The 17771-nt window shown below is 41.3% G+C and overlaps 1 protein-coding gene across 1 annotated transcript in view; it reads left to right on the top strand.

Moving 5' to 3' along the window:
• Nucleotides 1-3027: 3027 nt before the first annotated feature.
• HAPLN1 (hyaluronan and proteoglycan link protein 1) overlaps nt 3028-17771 on the top strand; it is a 122277-nt gene continuing 107533 nt past the window's right edge. Inside the window, exon 1 of the mRNA XM_019532326.1 lies at nt 3028-3465. The gene's annotated coding sequence lies outside the window, so the exon portion shown is untranslated. The remainder of the gene's footprint in view (nt 3466-17771) is intronic.

Genomic DNA, 17771 nt, shown 5'->3' with positions numbered 1-17771 from the left:
CGGGGACCGGGCGGGAGCTGCCGGCGCCGCGTCCGCCTCTCCCGCCACCCGGGCCATCGCCCGCCCGGCTCAGCCCCCTCCCCGCTCCTCCTCCTTTGACATCACCTTATTTCCCCACATCTCCCCCGCTTCAAGCTCTCCTGCCACCCCTCGCCGGGCCGCCTGGTCCCCCGCCCGGCCCTCCCTTCTTCCTGAGGTGTGTTTTCTCTCTCTGCTCCATCAAAGGTAGCTCTGTTATTGAAATACGAAGCCGTTTCCTCTCCAACGACAGTTGCTTGCTCAAGGCGGGAATCAATGGACCTATATATTCTCCCTGGTGTTATAAATACATGCCTGTTTGTTCTTCGGGGCGGTTGTGTCCCGGGATCTTCTCCCCCTCCCTGGTCATTCCCGTGGAGGGTGTGTAGGCTCCTCTGGGTCTGACCCTGGCGTTTGTGGGCATCGGCCTGCACCCCCAAAGCATTCCTCACACTAAATATAGGCAGTGGGTTATCCCTGTTTAAAAGCACCCAAAAAAGCCTGTCTCCTAAATTGAAACTCTGACTATTTTGATTAAACTATATATAGAGATAACAGGATCCTTCAGATCTGCTGGATCAATTCTACCCCAAGTGCTGTTGGATGACATGTGGAGTTGTTGAGATGGACTCTGTTATGTGCCACCTCCGCTTTGATTCTTGGTCTCTCTGCTGGCCCCCCTGCATTTACCTCATTTGAAGGTGAAGAGTTGGAAAGTTGGATTCCCTTAAACACTTGCCCAAAATCTTCACTGCCTTGATATAAAAATGCAGAACAAGTCCAAGCAATTTCCACTGCCTTAAAAAAAAAAAAGAGCACCCCATGCCTAGAAAAAAAAAATAATAAAAAAATCAATGAGGCCAACAGGGTATACAGCCAGGCTTTGATTCCAAGTCCCCATATATTTTTATGCCTAAATAAAAAGCAAGAGCTCTTACATCACCAAAAATGTTCATACCCTGATACCTCCCAGACGATAAGCGAAGGTTAAAAATCCCCTGGGTCTGACCTTTAGGAGCCAGGGTAATCAGGCTGACCTCTTCTTTGGGAGCCCTCCCTGTATACAAACCAGCTGTATTTGCTTCTGCTGTATTAGCCAGCTTTAGACCTTTGGACCACTCTCTTACATCAAATAAATCTGTATGCATGCGTGATAGCGGTCACAATGGCAGAGGTCTGGCATCTGAATCATTCCACCAGATATAACCACCTTTAATCCAACAACACCTGGAGCATTGCCATAGAATTGATCCATCAGATATGAATGATCCCATTATACCTGATGCAGTATATGTATGTATGTGTGTGTATGTGTATGTGTGTGTATATATATATATATATATATATAATAGTAGTCAGAATTTCAGAATAGTCTGGGGGACTTAGTCATATTATTTTTTAATTTTAACATATTTTAAACAGTAGGTGCATACCCAAATCTCAAAAAACAGCTTTGAAAATCTCAGTGGTGTAGGCTATGGATTTAGCTATTCATTTAATAAGAAGATTACACTTGTCTAATAGGTAAAGGAGTATCTAGGTGAAGACCAAGGTCCTGATACAGGCTTGTACTTGCACATTTCTGTCACCCATTTGCCAAGATGTACCAAGCACCATTTTTACATGGATAAGAAACTTGTGGCTAAAATTGGCTCCAATCTAGCAAGATCCAGGTGCTGGATAGGAATCTTGCATTCCTCTAGTACCAAGATGTGCTGTTGCCCTGAACTGTCTGGAGTGACAGCATGGATCGCCTATATGAATGGTACATTGGCAGCTTGCACCAAAATAGTAAGAGCCAGCAAAAGTCAGGGCTACGTAGCCCTTGAGTTCCTTCTAACACGGAAACTGTGCGTTTCTAAATATTTTTCCAGATCTATTCACCAGGATTGCTTCAGTGTATTGATTTTTTGCAATGGAGCTGTTGCAATAGCACTTCTCTAGTTAGCTGATAGAATTTGGGGGCTGAGCAAAAGGGAGCCATCTGAAAGCAACAGTGTACATATTGTGCCAGTCTGAAATCAACAGGATACATATTTTACAGTTGTTGTGTCAGTCTGGAACAGAGTCTGGTTTCCTAGAGCACTAGAAGATTTTACATGTTCTTCCTATTTTGTAGAATCTGGCTGAGGGGGATTCAAAGTTGGCAGAATGCACCTATGAGATATGCGGTAATGTAGCTCTGCTGGACCAGTTGCAACAATCTGTATTTTCCCAGTGAAACAGGAGCAAGGCAATTCTTTTAAAAAGTGCAATTATTTAAGAAAAATGCACTGATTTTAGAAAATGTTTTAAATTTTAGAAATAAGTAGAAAACGTGGGCTCCCAACATTGCTAAGGACCAGTAAAATCGAAATGCCAGCTCTGGGTTGCGGGGGTTCACATGCAGAGATGCAACAGCGGGGAGGCACTTTTTCAAGCAGCGATTGTGTTGAGACCTGATGGGGACTCTAGTTATGCTGTGACACGAGGAGCATTAGGGCCAAATCTGAATGGATCCAGCAGAATCTGTGCATTTGCAGCTCTTGTGTTCTGGTGGCCAGTCTTTCCAGGTTAGAAGAAGCGGCTGGACTTGTTTTCTATGGACTGGTTTGAGTTTAGGGGGTTGGGGTCACACTTTGCTGGATCTAGGGTTTGGGGGTCGCTCAGGCTGTGGTACCTATGGTAGTTTGGGTGTCTTCCAGTGTCACGGGAAAAGCTTTGAAGGATTTGGGACCAAGACCAGTAAGATCCTGTTAGATCCAACTTTTCCCTTTCTCCCCCGTCCTAGTGCTTCACCTTCCCTCCCTTGCAGAAAGCAGCATCTTTGAGATGAATGGGGGGGAGGAGTAGGGGGCTTGGGTGAAACAGGCAAGTGGTCGGAAGTATCGAGTTGCGCGGGGTGTCACGCATCTAACTCCAGTGATCCCTTCACAAGGGGGAAACAAAACTCTTTCAAGTTTTTATCGCCTGCCCCGGGGCGTATGTGTGGTGCGAGGGGGACTTTCAGCAGCCGATCCAGGAGGGCTGGACATCAGGGCACTGATCTAAGAAGGGAGGACATCAGGACACAGATCTTGAAGGGACAGGGCACGGCATCGAGACGCTGCTGTGCTCCAGGCTCCGGCCACCCTGCGGGGGGATTTCTCAGGGTTTTTTTCTTCTCCTTCCATTCCTGGGTAATTAAGGCATCTTGGAGGCGTACTCAACTTATGACGTGTTGCTTTTTCTTTTCCTCTCGGGGAAAAAGTGGCTCTCCCTGCCCTGAATCAGGTCCCCTGCCATTCAGAGCTACAGACATTCTGCGCGCACACACACACGCACACACACACACACACACACACACACACGCACATACACACACAAACTTAAGGTGAGCAGCTAAAAACTTCCTCTGCACTTTGTGTCCTCTGCTTCAGACTGCTGGAGAGTTTTGAGAGCATCTTAACTTTGGGAGTTCTGGATAAGGTAAAAAAAAAAAAAAAAAGGAAGGCTTTATTTTTTTTTAAGACTGCATTTTTGCTTCTCTTTTAACACTATGGTATGAATACAGCAAGTCAGGTCTTAAGGCATCAGGGACTGTCCTAAAAGGATTTTGAAGCGATCTAATTTGGCAAAGGTGGGGGGGGGAGAAGTTGCAACTGTCTACTCTCAATTTATCAGACTTTTAAGTGCTCTGTGTTTAATTAGAGATTGTATTGCAACAGCAGTTTCAGTCTGAAATATGGAAAGTGTATATATAGTCCACTGGCTTTTTCCTGTAAGACTATGCATTTCACAGAGATTAATGTTTTCCAAGAGGTCAACAGAATAGGAATTTACAGGAGCTAGGAAAGGGCAGACTATGTAGATCAAGGGAGAAGCTGAAGAGCTGTGAATGTGTTTGTACCACCAGTATGGAAGGACTGATCTTGTTAGATAGGAAAGGAATCTGGTATGATAAGTAGTTCGCCACCACCCAAATTTACTTAAGAACTGACAAAAACAAGAAACTTGAAGTAACACATTTTCTAGGCACAGGCGTTTTAGAGTGCTATAGTATCATCACATTGCATCTCTGGATCTTGTTGATACAAGCGGGTCCATAACTATATTATGTACCTTCAATAGACTTGTCTGTTTTTCCACTGTTTAAATAAATAGGAGCTTGTCATATGTTTAATGTCAGAATCTAAACTGTTTCCTGTGACTGGTTTAGATTCAGCTGTGTAGTTTGAATGAACTTAGATGATTAGTTCAAATTAAGATGTATTCCTTTGCCATCCTTTATCTTTGTGAAAATGCATGATGTATCAGCTGCTAGGAGTTTGCAGCGAGGGAAGTGTGTATGTACATGATACACTACGATGCCATAAACTCAGAAGTCTGAGGAATTTCTTGGAAGCTAACAGTATATGAAAATTATTTTTACATTTAAATTCAATAATATTAAATGAACATTATTATAATGGAATGTGTTTGTATTAACTATTTGTAAGACTAAATTTGAATAAGAAGAGGCTAGAAACATTTTTAGTATTTTTTTGGAATAAGGTACCAGTATGTGTGACACTTATTTGAAAATGAAGATTCTCAGAAGACATGGCACTGATGATAAAAACTGTTCTAGATGCCAAGTATTCTCAGCATTATGAAATATGTATGATATACAGAGAGTTTATGATCAGCTGCACTGGAGTTTGAACAAGGGTGCAGCATCAAGATAGTTTTGTAACTGATAAAGTATGCCAGGTGATCAGAATAAGAGGATCTGTTTCAAGCTCTACTCAGTTTTCATATTGAATAGGAGCAGTTTCTTCACTTCCATAAAATGAAATAACTCAATGCACTTATGTTATTTTGCACCAACTATGGCTCTGACCCATATATTCAACCTTTTAAATGCAGTGATAGTTATAAAATGGTTTTGAGATGTTTCAGTGTATCAAGTCACTGGCAAATGGAACAGCAAAGTTCAGTGGAGAACAACTGCTTTTTTAGGTTAAATAAATAAGACAGATGTGAAGATAATAATCAAGATGTTGCTGCTCTGCAGTGAAAATGTGCCAAAAGGCCTGTCTTTCCAATAAAAGCCCTGAAAGTTTGAGCAGTCTCTAAGTGAGAGAGAAGAAAAATATGTTATGGAGTAGTGCATTAATAGCAGCAATGCCCTGTTTCAGAGAAATGACTGACATTATAATTCAGAAGTGTTGAAGGGATTTGCTCTGTAAGAATTATTTCATTATAAACCTAATCAGTTGTATTTTCTTCCTTTTTGCATGATTAACAGCTAGTACATGTAAAAAAGGATCTAAGTGACTTAGATTTATGCTGGAATGGTTGTTGCTTCTTGTGGCATGTTTATTGTGCTGCTGTTTATGCAGTTTTTATCAGGTAGAGAAGTCTTGTTCTGCTGAATTGAGAAGACTCCAGTCTCTCCAAGCTTAAATTAGAAATGTGGCTTAACGAGGATAGTAGTGTTTTCTAATGGCTCTGGCATGAACTTTGGAGCAAGGAGAGCTAAAATCAAAACCTGGGTTCCACATCCTTGTTCAAATCACTTAATCTCCCTGCCTATGTGCTAAATGGGAGAAATAGTATTGACCCAGAGCCTTTATGAAATCCTCTGAGATCTTCAGGTGAGTTGTTATACGAGTGCAGAGTATTATTGTTGGTTTTGCTATCATTTGTACTTAATCATATTCAAAGTATTTCAAGTCATGGCAAGAATTAAGTATTCTGGTCTGAAATTAATATTTGTTTCTTGTCTTTCTACTGAAATTGTATAAATTATCATTGGATGTAGAAACTATATTAATTTAATATATTTCATGTTAAAGCAACAGTTTAGTCTATCACTTAAAACTACCTGAAAATTAAAAGCAAATTTTTGAAAAAAAAATTCAGATTACAAGCTTCTTCTGTTGCTTGTAAGGAATTATTAGACATTCTGGCTCCACAGTTAGTAACTGTAGCACACAGTCACCAGCTTGAAAAGGTAGGTTGTAATTCGTAAGTAACAAAATGTTCTTGGGGCAAAATGTCTGAATGTACTTAGGATTTCAATCAATGGCATTTAGGGAGGATTAGAGGAAACAGCTGGCTAAACAAATATTAGGTGTAGAGTGGATGCAATGGTATAAATTAATAATGCACTTCTTTATTTACTCTATGAATGGGAGGGTTTGTGAAGATAAGATGACTTAAACATGGTCACTGTTTGCCATCTAGTGGATACTGCAAATTAGTTTTTCAAATAATCTTCCTCCATTTTTTTAATGCACACATCTGTAACTAATACAGTTGCAATTTAACTGTAAAGACAGCCTTGTTCAGTTTTACCATAAATTGTGCCAGTGAACATGTTTGTTGTTTGTTTCTTTTGTTTTTATTTTCTGTTTGTTTTATTCCCCCCCAAATATCAGTTGGTTCCAGTGAAAATCAGTTCAAATTTTGTTTGATATCATTTGCCATCAATAGCTATTTTCAAAGGATTATAAAATCATTCAATAATAAACACACACAGTTCACATGTAATATGGCATTATTGTGCATTATGTAATATGGCATTATTGTGCAGATATTGAAAAGGGGCAAGTTGTGTTTCAAACCAGCCTCCAGGAATGCTTCCAGAAATCCAGTGCAGCACTAAGAATGTGGCACTAAATATCTTTTGCAATGACAACCACAGGAGAAAAAAATGTTGGATTATTTCAGCAGGTTAACAAAGAGTCCTCAGCCTTTTCCTCTTCCTCATTTCTCCTCCCAGCTCATTCCTCTCCATTCCTCCCCCTATTCCTTAAGGCAGTTTTCATCCCCTGGACCTCTCTATCTCTTGACTTCCCTAGAAAAAAGGAGTTTATCTCCTGTCCACTCATTTCCTGTTTCCCCATGCAGAAACAGATCCTCTTCTGGTATAAATTTTCTTTTTTCCAATGAAGTCATCAAAGGGATGAGAATATGCACTGGCTGAGGATATTGCCTTCTAGTCTGTGCTTTCTGAGAGGGCGTCCTGGCTGTGGGATCTAAACTGTTGCTTGTCTTCAGCCTGCTTGGAATTGGTCCTGTCATCAAGACTGCCACAGAAATGTGTCCTGGGCATTAGAAAATCAAATACAGCTCTGACTTTGCATGGTAAACATCTCTTGGACCAAATAGGTAGGAGATGAGGTACCCAGTACCTCACAGGATTAAGACATAGCTAATTAAGTCACTCTAATTTTTCTCACCACATTGAAGAAGCAAGTTCCTTGTCCTTTACATTCACTTAGCTTCAAAATGGGCTCCTTGTTTCCTTTATAATTAGCACAGCAGAGTGGAAATCTTAAACATGATCAATTGCACTGAAAACAAACATTTAAAAGAAGCATTAAGAAATCACAGAACAGTAATCTGTCTGAAGACTGCACTGGATGCTTTCAAAACTTCTCAAGAGCTATATGAAATATTACCACAGTAGGCTGTTAACATGATGCATGAGCTAATGGCTGAAGCAAGAGGGAACTTTGCCTTCCCATTAATCAGGCAAAGTTTAAAAATTTAAGTTGTGGAAGGTAAAATGCCTAAGCAGCAAATAGGCTAATTGATTTGGTTCCATGCTTCCTAGATGGTGTCAATAAATTTAGTTTCACTCCTCCTAATCTGGACCTCTGAATATTAAGAACCTACTCAAACTAGAAGCATCTCTTCCAAAGCCATAAAACCTGTTCTATAATAAACTGCTAAATGAATGGCACATTAAGCCATTTTTTTTGTTTTTTGGCAGCAATGCGCATCAAATATAATAACAGATCTGCATCATTAATCATATGGTATAAAAGAAATAAAATCATTCAAACAGAAAGATCACCACTAGAGATACATGCCCCCCATATTATCTTCCTGACTGTAAGGTTGCAAAGGGCTATTATCAAGGCTATTTACAATTTTTTATTAACAATAGTTCTTTATTTTTTTAATTTGTAAAGCATGCAAGGAACAGATGGGCAATGGAGACAGGTTAGATTAGCAGTGTAACAAAAGCCTATTATCAAGGCTATTAATAATCTATTAACAATAGTTCTTTATTATTTTAAATTCTTACAGCATACAAGGAACATATGGGCAATGGAGACAGGTTAGATTAGCAATGTGTTTGGCAGAAATCTGAGTAGAAAACATGCTTCAAGCTAGTCTACAGGGGAAGAAAGAAGAAGTATATAGTAATAGTTCAAATTTAAGATTGATCATTTTCAGCCTGCATTTTACAAGGTGATAGGTGTGTTACAGAACTTTTTTTCATTTTTATGTGTCACATCATATTATGTTACACTAACCATATTATGTTACTGGATGACTTATCCGATAAGGTGGATCAAATAAGGCATAGAGTATTTTAATGGCATCTACAAAGATTATCATCGGTGTTCCTTTACCCTTTATGGTGTCTTGGACATGAGAAGGCCTACATATGCATCCTGAGTAATTGTTTTGCGTGTACACAAGCACCACCTTTGGAATGTGTACTTTGTTTTTCAGAACGTGATAATTGAAAATCTATTGTTTTAAATTGCAGGCTGTTGCCAGCCTGTGGTTTTTGCATATTATCTATTGCTCTCCATTTTATTTAAATAGGTGTTTCATTGTTCCTGTGCTTAGTGGCTAGTTCTACTTGTCACTCGATTTTGAAGCTCATATCTACAAAAGCCATGGTACAATGCAACTTCATTAACTTAGGGCCCAGCCCTACCAATTAAGGTGTAAGTAACTTTACTTATGGGAGTAGTCCATTGAAATCAATGGGATCTCTAATGGGATTTCAGTGAGATTACCCATGTAAGTAAAGTTAACTGCATACATGTTTGGGGTATTGTATTCTTAGTTTTTGACTTGGATGATCAAAAGGAAATCCGTAATATTCCAGATCTGTGAATATTTAAAAAAAACCTACAACTTCATATGTGTTAGTAGTTCCACTGACTTCAATAGGGCTCTTGTAAGTAAAGTTATGCACATTTGCAAAGTTTGCAGAATCAAGGCTTAAAGTCATTAAATCTGTACTCAGCTGATGAATATACTTTACAGGAGAAAGTGAGAGAGCCTGAGAAAATTGGGAGGTAAATTTGCTGAAAAGACTAAAATAGAAAAATGAAAATGAATAACTGTCGAGCCATTAATACTAAAGAAAAACTGTTTCACACTAGAATTATTGCACATACATGCCTTATGTCCCAGAATTTCAATATCAACTTTAATTTTTCTACAAAGAAACTTCACAGAGCAACTAATTCAAATGGAAACACTGCAATAGTAAAAATGTGGAGTAGAAGATACAGTCCAAAGTTTTGAGTTTATGAAATAGCATAGATTTTAACATATTATAATATTTTATCTTAAAAGTAGCACATTAGTGAGAACTATTCAGTTAAATGGCTTAATTATTAGGCTTGAAGTCCAACAATGTATTATTGTAGCTACATATGCATTATTCATTTGTCTGTAACAATAAATCATTACTATGCTGCCACCTTGTGGGAATCACTGCTTATTGCCTGAGGTATGTTATTCCAGCATTTTATCACTGATACTGTTACATGCAATAGCGAACATTTGCATTTTAAATTTTATGGACAGATTAAAAGACTAGGCCAAGCATTCCAAAAGTCTGGAATATAAAGTCAAGGTTTGCCCACGCATGGGAAGTTAAACTACCTCATATTCTTGCATAGTTTTCTCGTTTCCTTTTTTATTCTTTGAAATGATTGCTCTCAACTGGAATTCATTTCTTATTAATCAGTAAGACAGTTGGACAGTAAGATTTTTACTTATTCATTGTTATACATTTTTCTTGGCACAGCCTGTACTGAAAATCCAAGGATGGTTGAGGTCTGAGCTCTCATACTGTTCTACACATTGGGCAACCATCTAAATGACACCAGTGGAATAAAGCGTTGGCTTAAAGCCGTCTTTTAGTTGCTCCCCAGACTGGTGCTAAGCACTCCTGAGGTACAGTAGGAAGAAAAGTGGAGAAGTGGACAATTAAAGTTTACCATTGTTGTTGATATGGGTGTGGCATAGGGGTAGCAATATGATAAGACACAACAGAAGTATTACCTCAACTTTTTTTTTTAAACTTCCAGGAAGACTGATTTGAATTTGTTGATATTGGGCCAATTCTTTTCTGTCTGATGTTCCTATTAATCCAGAATAATGTCACTGATATCATTGGAGTTTTTCTCAGATTTGCAGAAAGGCAGGTGAGAGCAGATATTGAACTGCTGTGGAAACAGAATCCAGAAAGTCCTTTTAGATTTACAGTATCGTGGAACAGACCATCAGCAGAACAGTAAATGGTGCATGCATGGGACCAAATGTCTCCACTCCCTTCCCCCAGTGGCTGTTACTTACAACTGATATTTTGTTGAACAAAATAAATTAAGTTAAAAATGTATTTCTGTGTTCATACTACACGTCCTCAATCAACAGTTCTTCCTAGGCCCTAGCATCATGACCTGTTGAGCTCCATTTGATTTACATCTTGTGTTTTGTTCCTGGTTGTTCTGTCCACTAGGTGTCACTTTCTCTTTTAATATTTTAATTCGTAATTTTTCCAGTATCCCACCCCCTCCAAATCAGTTGTTACATCTGGTTTCCAATTATTTCCTGTTCATGTGCTATTTTTTTCAGGTTAAGACAGGCAAAAATCTCTGTGGTCTAGTTATATTTGCCCTTTTGTGTGCACAAACTGCATTCCCATTCAGAAATGGCATAGCCAAACATCTGGTTGTCAGATTTTTCAGATTTTAAGAGCTACAAAATATGGTTAGTGGTAGAGCAGAGTGAGTAATGGACTCTAGTTTGCTGTAAGTCCTACTGGAAAAGTATGTATATATATTATACATTATTATATGTAAATATGTGTAATACTATATATAGTATTATATGTGTATATATAAGTATGTGTGTGTGTACATGTATATGAACCAAACCCAACAATTTTATTAAATGTTGTATAAAATTAAAATAAGAAACATATTTGCAATTTAACATTTTAACTTTTAAATAGAATTATACGATATTTTGAAACAATCATTTTGAATTAACCCCCCCCAGTATTCTGTTTAAGAAATATCAAAATGGAGTGATTTTGGATTTTTATGATCAATGTAATCATAGAATCATTATCATAGAATCACAGAACATTTTGATATCAACAAATCTGCATCTTTCTCACAAAAAAAATGTTTAGGTCAAAAAATGCGGTCCCATTCAGGGAGGCCAATACCAATGGTAAATCAACAAGAGTGGATGCCTCTCCAACCTTTGAAAATCTATGCATTTGTTCTTTGAAATTGTGCCGTTCACTCTATTATGAGTTTTTACAAGTGCAATTTTAGAAAGTGTGTTGACGTGTCCTTTAAAAGTGAATTTAATACATTTAAAATACTTCCATGGGCTCACACAGTGAGTGGTCCAGCCAGGAAATTATTCCTAGAATTCTTGACTGTAGCCACATGACTTTCTCAGCTACGGATGAATCCAATTTGACTCCAAAATAAATATATCACATTCAAATAATGTATTCAAAGAGCTATTCTTTTTGTTTCATAACTACAATTCTAAGTCAAAAGAGGCATCCTCAATTTTCTTTTTCACAGTATTAAATTATTTTAGGAAACAGGTTGATAGAAAACATAGATTTACTGTATTTCAGAAAGGATCAATAGTAGCAAAATTGTGCATGTAATTAGGAGATAATGTCATATGACTAGAACATTGTCACAGGATAATGGTCTTCTGCTATGAGAGAGTAATAGCTCGACATTTATGGAAAATAGTATAAATGTCAAAGTGAAGCAAAAGCATTTATTTTCAAAACAGGAGACACAGATCCTGTCATATTATGTAGTGATAATGACTTTTTTTGGGTGCATCAGATGATTGATGCAGCTGCTATTATTTTATCTGAAGGATGTTGGTTTAGTACTGTACCATTACTGAACCACAGCCCTTTTTTTCTGGCTTTCAACCTTCTGACATTACAACAGGAATATATGTCTCTTTCCTTGTGGCTGTTCATAGGTTAGGGCAAATCTATATTTATTTCTATAGCACAAAATTTGCAAAAATCCATTTTAGAAAATCCTAGTTCCCCACCGTTGTAGAAAGTGGCATTCAATAATTCTTTTTCTATCATAGAGGCAATTTCCAGTGGATCAGTAATTTACATATTTTATGCATATTGTGTTAGTCATTTTCATTTTTATGAGCACTGTCCTATTGTGTATTATATCTTTCATGCAAGAATATATGAAATCTCACTCAATGGCATATAGTAATGCCAACTCCTGTTCATGAGGCAAGCAGCACTTTCCTGTGGATTGTAAACACCTCTGGACCAGTTCAGCAACCAACATGTGAACCTTGGAGCTGCTCTTAATTATGCTGCTTAGAAACTCTCTCTGAATGGCTGCTTTGCTTTCCAGCAATCTTTGAAGTTCAGCACACCCTGGTGCTATATTTTCTCTATTCCCCAAATGCTGTCTGTGCCAGGAGGGTGTAGCACAGACAAGCTCCAGTGGGTCTTTGTAAAACAGGATTTCTTTATGTCCGTTTAGGGAAAATTCACAGTCTTTTCATGCTTGTCCAGAGGAGTTAGCATGAGAGAGAATATGTCTCTATTCTGGGCTTTCAGACTTATGCCCTATAAGTGTACTGTGCAATATGTAATCAGTACTTATCATACTCTTTACTGGGGGAGGGCATACTGCTTTGTCATGTGACCTTTATAGACCTCTTTTCATTGCTGGAGAAATTATAGTGTAGTTACTAATTAGGCAACTTTACTGATAGTCCGGACACCATCACCATCTCTGAATGCTAACTCTGCCATTGGGACTAAGACCTTCTTAGAGTAGAATACAGTGCCAGCAAAGAACTTGCAAGGCATCTTTAGTGCCAAGAAGTTAAATCCTTGCCATTTAAAAACAGTAATTGCAGCTGTTACACCAGCAGCAAGAACATAATATAGTATTAGTTTAAGGGAACACACGAGGATCTGTGAAGAGACATTATTTGTTAACTTTCAATTGTTGCTCTTATTAATTGCACTGGGGAGCAAGAATTACCCAGCATTTGAGATATTAACCTGGGATTCAGGAAACCTGTTTTCAATACTTGGTTTTAGCTAATTCTTCCAGTGGGACCTTGGAAAAGTCATGTAGTCTCTTAAGGTGCGTGCCTATATAATGCAAGGCAGTGCCATGCTAAGATGCACCGTGTCCTCTCCACTAAATTCTTAAAAGTCCAAGTTAAAGGTATGCATAATTTATAATGACAAGAATAAATTATTGCTTCACTTAGACACTTTGCAATTTTAATACAAGGGATCTCATTCTTCATTCTCTTCTGGGAGCTTTTTATTCAAGTCATATTCACTTTTCATAGGTGGAAATGACCTGATACAGCAGGGGCAGGCAAGGTTTTTTGGCCAGAGTGCCAAAAACTCCCACAATGCTTATCTTGGAAGGTGCCGGAGTTCTGGCAAGCCAGAAAAACAAAATGAGGTACATGGCAGGATGCCCTGCTTGTGCCCCTTGCCCCCCACACAAAGCCCCTGCCCCCCAGCCTGGGCTCTGTGTCTGTCAGCAGCTACTCAGAACCTGGGCCAGCTACAAACATCTGCCTCCCGGCCCCGGCCCCGGCCCCAGCTGCCTCCCAGCCCCAGCCCCGGGCTCTGGGGAGGCAGCACATACTGGCCGTGTTCTCCACTGTGGTGCTCTCGCTGTTTCTGCAAAGCAGCGTTGGAACCCAGTGCAGCAGGGCAAAGCAGGGGACACAGAAAGCTGCCTGCTCCAAGCTCCCTGCTGCCTTGCCACACTTCCCCTGTGTGCATGGGAGCAGCAGGGGCAGCAGCGCAGAGTTGTACCCCTCACTGCTGCCCCCACCTGCAGGGGAAGTGTGGCAGGGCAGTGGGGAGGTTGGAGCAGGCAGCTTTCTGCACCTCCCACTGTGCCTTGCCATGCTGGGTTCCAACATTGCTTTCAAAGTTTCATAGTTTGTAGGGTCAGAAGGGACCCAAGTAGATCAAGTCTGACCCCCTGCTATGGCAGGAAAGAGTACTGGGGTCAAATGACCCTGGCAAGGTGTTCGTCTAGCCTCCTCTTAAAGACCCCTAGGGGTCTTTAAGGCAGCACAGAGCCTGGGGCTGGGTTTGGGGCTGGGAGGCAGCTGGGGCCAGGGCGGAGAGGCAGCAGGTGTTTGCAGCTGGCCCCAGTTCTGGGTAGCTGCTGATAGCCACGGAGCCCAAGGTGCTTGCAGCATGGCTTCCATGGGAGCAGCCCAGGCTCCGTGGTGATCAGCAGCTACCCAGAGCTGGGGCCGGCTGCAGCCGGGAGGCTACAAACCGCTGCTGCCCTCCCTCCCCGGCACCAGCCCCAGTTATGTCCCAGCCCCGGGCTCTGGGAAGGCAGTAGGTGCCGGCACTGTTCCTATTGGGGCTAGGGCCGGGGCCAGGGGCAGGGAGGCAGCAGCTGTTTGTAGCCTTCCAGCTGTAGCCGGCCCTGACTCTGGGTAGCTGCTGATAGTCACGGAGCCCGGGCTGCTTCCGTCATGGCTTGCAGCATCCCAGCTGCCTGCTGGAAGCAGCCCAGACTCCTGGCTGGCAGCAGCTATCCAGAGCTGGGGCCGGGGGCTGGCTGCAGCTGGGAGGCTGCAAACAGTTGCTGCCTCCCCGGCCCCGATGCATGCTGAGAAAAATGGCCTTGCATGCCATGCTTAGCACACATGCCGAAGGTTGCCCACTCTTGTGATACAGAATCTGGTCAAGTTATTTGAAGCAATGAGGTTTCCATATATATAGTCAGTTCTGACTCAGACTTAGTAGAAAGTAGCCATATGAGGAATCGGTAACTTCTTCCACTGTTTACTTCTACAAAGATGAATACAGTGGTCTGAAAAATATTCAGCAATTATAGTAGTTTGATATGCAGAAATCTTCCAGCAGGTTGACTCAGAAGTCCTTTATAATCTTCCTGGATCTTTAACGTCCCTTTAATGGATTCATTTTAAGAATCTGTAGTCATAATCTATGTGAACCTGTAGTAATAATAGGAATATTTTTAGATAGTTCTAATGAAAATATTTGGAATAATTACATAATTTCATTTTGTTGATCACCAGTATCAAATCTTAGGTCAATGTATTTAGCTGCCTATCTCAGTCTGCTGGGCTAGAGTTGTAACTAATGGTGGAGTAACGTCTTTTTTCCTCCTTAGGCCAATGGGATATTTCAGGTCTCTGAATAGGTGCTCTCCTTCAGGTCTCTGAATAGGTGCTCTTCTTCCTGTGATTGCATCAAAGGAAAGCTAATTTAAACCAGGACATGAAATGAATCTCCATCTTCCATGTCCCCACCCTATGTGGTTTTGATCATTTCATAGTCAACTCATTGGTTCCAAACCCCACCTGGAACAGGAGTTGTAGGTGGGAATGTATCATCTCTCACGCACACTTTCCATCATCAAGGGCCACGTGATATTTCTTTGGGATAAAATGTAGTTGTCCTAAATGACTCATGTAGGCCTATGACATGCAATTAGCACCAAAATTTCCACTAGTGATTTGCAGAGAGGCCTGACAAGAGGAATTCTGTCTTCCTGTTCATGCTCGTAAAGAGAAAGAACCCCTATTCTGATGTTGCCTGTACTCTATGGGTAGCACTGGCTTATCAGTCATTTCTATGCAGATATGTATGTAAATTACACGTGTCCATACGTGTGTGTGTGTGTGTGTGTGTGTGTGTGTGTGTGTTAATGTGCATGCACACTACTTAGAAAACCTTTTTATCTTGAAGCAAGTTACACAATAATGTTACTGGTTATATCAAACAAAGCCTTGTGTTCTATACTTTACAGTAGACTTAATATCTGTGGCCTGAACCCTGAAATGAAGTGCTATTCTCTCTTCAAGTTTTCCCCTCCTGATTGCCTCCCTTTGCCTATTTCAGTCCAGTAAGTACAATATAGCTTATGCCAGTGGTTCTTGCCAGATCCAGCCCATGAAGTCATGTGGCGTGATGAATTCCCTATGGGTCTGTAAATCTGGCAGCAGAGAAGCAGTGGCAGTGTTAATTACCACTCCCCTCCTGCCAAATATCTGGACCTGTAGAAACCCCATGGGCTGGATAGCACAGCCTGATACAGGTGCATGGGTTCAGGCCAGCATGCAACCAGATCCAGGAACATGGCTGGATCCAGTATATGGGATCACATGCCTTCAGCACCCTCCACACCCTCAGCAAAGCCATCCACCCCCTCAGCAGTTATTGCCATTGATAGCTGTAGCTGCTCCTGACAACCCTGCACCCATTTATGCTACCACAAAGAAGCATAAAATCATCAAAAAATAGGGCTGGATGGAACCTAAGGAGGTCATTCAGTCTGACTCATTGCTGGATCCTTGCCTAAACCATTTTAAACCTTTTTTAACTGTTTATCTAGCATCTTTTAGCAATGGCTAACTTCAGCATAATAACATCGTGGTTTTGGTAAATGGTCCTGAATGAAATTAAAATATTTTAATTCAAACCACTGTTCTTTAGCACTTACACCCTGAATGAAAGCAGGTCACAAGTCTTAGGGTTTTCGTTTCAGGCTGCTTGTGGAAACAGGCAGACATTGCTAAATTGCTTATATTTAGCTAATATTTAAAAGCTATTGTCACAACTAGCATAATAAGAGCACTTTTCATCCCTAGATCTGTAGGAGGCTTGCCTTTCGGAGCTTGGGTTCAGTCCTGGGCTTGAAATCTTGCTGTTTTGATTGGTGGAGCCCATCCACCAATCGGGAAGCAGCAAGAAGAGTTAAGTCACACCCCTTTCCTGAGGGGAGAGGGAAAGGAATTTCCCCCCCTCCCCAGACCTTATTGAAGACTGCAACACTCAGGTCAGGAAGACTTCAGGGGTGGAGCCCTGGAGCGTATAAAAGAAGCTGCATGTCCAGCATGAGGGAACACATCTGGGACACAACAGAGAGAAGAGCAGGGCTTAGAAGAGCTGATGCTCAGCAGGGCAAAGCAGTAGCCCAGAAGTGCCTCTGAAGACTTCCATCAGCAAGGAACAGTGGACAGTTCCAGCAGCTAGGCTCTCGATGGGCAGCACAGTGCACGGCATCCAGACTCTGGGAGCTGTGTGAGGCAGCTCAGGTCTGCAACCTCTGGTGTGTGGCCACAGACATGGTGCGCAGGACGGTGCATGGAGTAGGACCTTTGGAGCCCCTATGGTGGCTCAGGTCCTCAACCCCTGGAATGAGGCTGGGAGTTTGGTGCAGGAGGCGCTGCACAGAGCGTCTTGGAGCGAACCAAGCCTGGTGCTGCACGAGACATCCCAGGCCTCCGATCCATAGCAAAAGGTTGAGTCCAGGGAGCCAAATGCTACTGAGCCAGCAGATGGGGCTGAGCCAGAGGCCCCAGGAGCCCTGCATAGAGGACCTCTGTTCCAGGGAAGAGTGACACCCCCCCCCCGAAGCCCACTGCAAGCAAGAGAGCAGCTTGGCACAGAGGACGACGGCCACCCTCCAGACCTGGGAGGCATGAGTTGCAGGGAAAAGAGGATTCCCACAGGGGAGGAGGAATCCCCCCTGGTTAGTTAAGGGCTCCTGAAAGTGGAGGTTGCACTGGGAGGGCCCCCCTAAAATTACCAGCTTCCTTGTAGGGTTTGGGAAAAGCCCAAGAGCATTGGGGTTTCCCCTTGGGATTATGTTTATCTTTGGGGTTCTTGTGCCGTAAGTGGTGTGATGTCATGCCTTATATTTTGTGAA

This window comes from Crocodylus porosus, unplaced genomic scaffold (genome assembly GCF_001723895.1).
Source record: "Crocodylus porosus isolate Cpor-Errol unplaced genomic scaffold, CroPor_comp1, whole genome shotgun sequence".
In the NCBI taxonomy this organism is placed as follows: Eukaryota; Metazoa; Chordata; order Crocodylia; family Crocodylidae; genus Crocodylus; species Crocodylus porosus.
This window is presented reverse-complemented; position numbering and strand designations above follow the sequence as displayed.